Source organism: Charadrius vociferus, unplaced genomic scaffold, assembly GCF_000708025.1.
Source record: "Charadrius vociferus isolate BGI_N301 unplaced genomic scaffold, ASM70802v2 scaffold787, whole genome shotgun sequence".
Classification (NCBI taxonomy): Eukaryota; Metazoa; Chordata; class Aves; order Charadriiformes; family Charadriidae; genus Charadrius; species Charadrius vociferus.
In genome coordinates, this window is record NW_009649307.1 from 616353 (window position 1) to 621609 (window position 5257).

Here is a 5257-nt window from a genome sequence, read left to right on the forward strand (position 1 = left end):
GATGCAGTGAGAGGTAAGTGAAGGCTCCGGCGTCTGCCTGCCAGAGAGCCGGCGCGACAGCTCCTCCGCTCCTCCGGCTCCGTCTTAATCCCAAGTCAGAGGCAAAAACAGCAGTCTCATAGTGAGTCAATCACTTCCACCTATTGCAGCCCTAATGGGGAAATAAAAACGGGGAAGTTTCGCGGCGGCAGGCCCGCGGGGGAAGGTCCCCCGTGCCCAAAATGCCAGGTTTGGGGGGGGGGGGTGGGGATGGGGTGGTGGTGGGGATTTTGCAAAGCTGACCACCGTGGCCAATGCCACGGGCACCCTCCCTCCCCGGCCAGCGGCGAGGGGTTACCGCTGGCTTTTTGGGGAGCGCCGGCGCCTCGCTGGGCTCCCCTCTCGCCTCCGCTCGCTTCGGCTCGCTTCCCCTGGCCAGCTCGCTTTCTCGGCCAAACCTTTTGCGCCGCCGGCTGTTTTTGGAAATGCCCGTGTGGGGTTATGCCCCTGTGCGTGTGCGCACATGTTGGATGCACGCGCGTGTGCGATGCACGCTCGCGTGACCCTCCGCTTCCCATCTGCCCGGCCCTGCCTGCCCAGCACGGGGGGGCTCAGCCCGGGAGCTGGGGCTGGGGATGGACGGACAGACGGACGGTGGGCTTTGCTTCGAAGGCAAACTGCAAAGCGCAGGGGAGGCGGGGGGAAAAGCGAAGCAAGCCGACAACGACAGCAGCAGCAGCAGCATAATTGCATCACTGTAATAGTATCGGCGCTGAGCGCGAGCCAGGCTAGTAAAATTGTCCAGAAAATGAGCTGTACTAAAGTGCCTCCAGTTAGCAGCACCTGCACGCCTTCTCTGGGTGCTTGAGGCTATTTGTATTTTTAGAAGGCTCTCTTAATTATAGAGCAAAGAGTGTTAGAGGGAAAATGGTGTGTATTTAGCAGTATTCGTTCCCGGACAGTTTTGCAGCGAATATGAGCATAAAATCACCAAATAGGGGTTTTTCTCCCCACCCCGCGCTTGTGATTTTGAACCACCTGTTTTGCCGTGGTGTCGGCAAATGAGGGCTGGTTGGTTTGTTTGGTTTTTTTTTTTTTTGCTTTCCCGTTCTTAGAAAGCGTGGTGATGATTTTGCTTGTGTGCGAAAAGGATGGGAAGCGATCCCCTTGCCTTCCCACGGCCCCCTCTGCACCCCAAATCTACCCCAATCTCATAAAGGGCTGTGACACATCCCGGCTCCCAGCCCGGGGGGTGACACCGCTGGGGACAGGGGACTTGTGTGCCGGTGCCGGGTATCCCGCAAGCACTAAAGAGCTGGGGATGTTTTACAGCTCGCTGAGAAAGAAAAAAAACAAACAAACCCTGCAACAACTCGTTTTGCTTCTATAAAGCTCCTTCCCCTTGTCCCTTTCTCCGCAAAACTTTCCAGGGCCTTTTGTTCTGAACAGCAGGTGAAATTCCCTTTGTGTGAGCACAAAGCAACGATGCCACCAAAAAATAATGAAAACAAGAGTAAAAAAAAAAAAAAGAGATAAAAAAAAAAAAACCCAACGCTCGCCTGCTTCTTTCAGGCCTGGAATAACAGCGAGCGTTCCCATCCGCGCCGGATAGGCTTAATAAAACACCGGCTTTGCTGGGGAAGGTGCCTTAAAGGCCACTTTATTTCTTGCCTCTGATCTACGACTTTGAAATCCCGTATTGCCTCTGCTGCTCTTTTCCCGAAAGAGTTGCTTTACCTACAGAGTCAAGGTAGATTTTTTTTTTCTGAGCCCTGAAATGACCCCGGGGGATACGGTGAGTGCCCCGGGACCAGCCGGGGTGGGACGACGGTGTGTGTCCCCCCACGGTGCCGCGGTGGTCCGCGATGCTCCGGGCACGGCTGCGGCTTGCCGTGGCGTCCCCCCCTCTCCCCACCGGCTGGCTGAGGCTGCAGGGGGTGGCTTTGCCGGTGGCGTGGTGGGAACCGTTCCCCGCTGCGGATAAAAACTTCGGAGGAGCTCCTGGGGGAACCGCACGGTGAGCTTAAACCCGGCATTTTCTCCCTAATCGGCGTCAGGTTTTAGGGTGTAAATGTGCTCGAGGCACGCAGGAGCCTCACCCAACCTCCCTGCCGGGTGGAAAAGAGGATGGGGTTGGCAGTTTTGAGGATGGCGTCTCTAGAAAGAGCGGGAGCGCCGTCACTAAGGGGGATTGCTGGAGGGATGGATCCGTGCCCCCCTCCCGCCGCCGCTCGGGCACATGGCACACGGGAACGGGCGCCTTATGTAAGCAGCAATGGCAGTGCCGTGCCCCGGCCACACCGTGCCATCCTGCTCCGCCACCGCCGGGCCCCGCACGGCCTTGGCCACCTCCCTCAGCCCCCATTTTGGGGGTTCCCTCTGGGTGCAGGTGCTGTGGTATCACCCCAGGGGTGACATAACCCCCTCACTGGCCAGGGAGGGGGCTGGGTGGCGAACGGCTCCAAGCCGGTGGCTTCTGCGGAGTTCACGGTTGCACCTTTCCCAGCACTGGGTTCGGGGTCCCCAGCCGTGGGGAGGTGGCACCTGGGCTCAAGGCCCTTTCTAGGCTCTTCTGCGCCCCTTGTCCAAGGTCCAGCCCAGTTTGGGTCCCTCAGCGCCGGGCACGGGCTGGCTCTCGTGGGGGAGAAGGGAGAAACCAGCCCAGCTTGCACCCGTTTGTGCTGCCCACCCTCTGCGGGAGCTGGGAATCGTCCTTCCGAGCGTGGGGACACCAGCTGGTGAAGGACCTGTGTCCCTGTCCCACATCACGAGCCTGTCCCTCCGTCTCCCCTGCGGGTCCCCAGATGCCTCAGCGTCCTCTGGTCTGGCTGCCCTGCACCCGGCGTGCCTGAAATGGAGGAAAAGAGAGAAAAAACGAGCATGAAGGGGCTCAGAGAGTCCCAGCGCCCTGGGGAGTGGAGCATGGTGGGCACCTCACCACCCCGGCCCCACTCCCGTTTCTGAATTGGGGTGGGAGGGAGAAAGGTGGGAGTGGGGTGATGGGTGGCTGGGGGGTGTCCAAGTGCTGCCCCCACAGCACCCACAGGGTGACTGTGAGCCTGTCACCTCGCTGGGACATGCCCCTCTTTCACCGTTCCTGGCTCATTCCTAGCTTGTTCCCTTGTTCTAGCTCAGTCCTTTGGTCCCAGCTCGATCCTCATTCCCACCTCAATGCCGGTTCCCAGCTCGATCCTGGTTCCCAGCTCGATGCTGGTTCCCAGCTCACTCCCTCGTTCCCAGCTTGCAGCGAGGCAGGACTGCCGGTGGGCGATGGTTTTTTTGCAAAGCTCTTTCAGATTCCCCCGTTGGACTTTTGAAGCATCTGGTATCACCATCTCAGCGTCATTATGAATTAATTAACATTAATTCCCTGTTCTGGTATCTCCTATTGCCAGGAGCCTTAGACTGGGCTTTTTCCCTCACCCCCTACTCCCCCAAAACAGAAATGGCCGGATCCAGACTACGCCTGGCAGAAAGCCAGCGAGGAGCCATGTGTTTGGGGGTCCATGGGCTCCCCATCCCTGTCCCCGTCCCGTGCTGTGACAGGGGATGCTGCCAGCCCCCTGCCAGTCCATCAGCCAGGGTAGGGCTTGGTCCTGGGGGAGCCCCGGTGCTGTCAGCGCTGCCTGCCCGCTCGCTGTGCCCCTGGCACAGGGCATGTGTGCTTCGTGGATGGGTGACACCGGCTGTGCCATTCCTCACCTCCGTTTCCCCGCAGAGCTTTGGGGCAGGTGATGCTGGGGCTGTCCCACGGGGGACGCATCTCCCTTTTAGCTCTGGGAAGCCCCAGTCCTGGCTCCACCACCTGTGCTGGAGGCACCAGGGATGCTCTCCTCAGGGATGCTGACCCAGGGATGCTAATGCCAGGGATGCTGTTCCCAGGAATGCTGATCCCAAGGAGGCTGACCACAGGGATGCTGTCCCAGGGATGCTAATGCCAGGGATGCTGCCCTCAGGGATTCTGACGCCGTGGATGCTGGTCTTCTAGAGATGTGGGGATGGGGACATAGACACAGCAGGTGGATGAAGGCTGGGGAAGAGTCCAGGACCCGTTGCCCCAGCTGGGTTCATCCCGCTCCGTGAGTCACCCCGAGGGAGACACAACCCGGGAGTCACAACCTGGCCACGCGGCTCCGTCCCTGTGCTCTCCCTTGCACGGGTGAGCCCCCCGTGAAGTCGTGGCCGAGGGCTGCAGAAGGACTCCGTGGGATGTGGGTGCAACACCCACCGCCTCCCAACCCCATCCCACCCCATCCCCTGCCCCACTCCCTGCCCCACAGCAGCACAACCCTCCTGCCCACCTCTGTCCCCCCCCGGGGCTGAGGCCGGGTGGGGGTGGCAGCCCCCGGGTGGGCTGGGGGACAACCCCGGTGTCCTACATCCCCGGAGCCTGGCTCGGTCTTACGTAACGGCCGTGCTGCAGTCTGCTCTGCTCAGCCGCCAGTGCCACCGGCAGAGCTGCAGCGCCGGAGCCCATCTCCCTGGATATTTGCTTTTTGGGGAGAGGGGGAAGGGAGGGGGGGTAGGCGAGCCCCAGGGGATGGCCAGGACCCGGAGGGGGTGGTCAGCAAGGCTGGCTGGGCAAGAGGGCTGAGGGCATCTGCCCCCAACCCCATCTGTCTGGTGACCTTGGGAGCCAAAATCCCCCTCTGGGTGGCAGCACCCTGAGGAAGGAGGGACTGAGGAGGGGGAGAGCAGAGAGCTCTACCCTCCCCGGTCCTGAGCGAGAGGGTCAGGTTAGAGACCTCGCTGGCATCCTCTGCCAACCCACACTCCCAGCTCTACCCTCCTCAGAGAGCACAGCCCCACTGTGCAGATGGGGAAACTGAGGCAGGAGGCTGTGACTCCCCGAGGGGAGCAGGTACCAGGGTCCCTCTGGATGGGGAGGAGGAGACGGGACATTACCAGCTCCTTGGGTACCCCAGGCTGGAGATGCCCCGCTCCAGGCTGAGCTCTGCCACTGGAGCCGGTGTCCCCACTTGGGTCTGGCACGTGGGCGCAGGGACCCGCTGGCGCAGTGATCTGCAGCTCTGGAGCTCGCTGCACATGCCGTGATGAGGTGACGTGGGGCAGGGGAGGACAGCAGGACGGCCACAGCACCCTTCCTGCCCCCTGCTCCAGCGCTCAGGGAGGCGCAGGGTGCTGGAGCAAGAACCCCGGGGGAGAGACCTCGCTGCCAGCTCGCGCCGAGGCCGTGGTCTGGCGGGGGACCAGCGTGTCACCGTGCCCGACGGCTGCTGAATGCCAGGGCATACCTGGGAGCTGCTCTGGTGCCGGC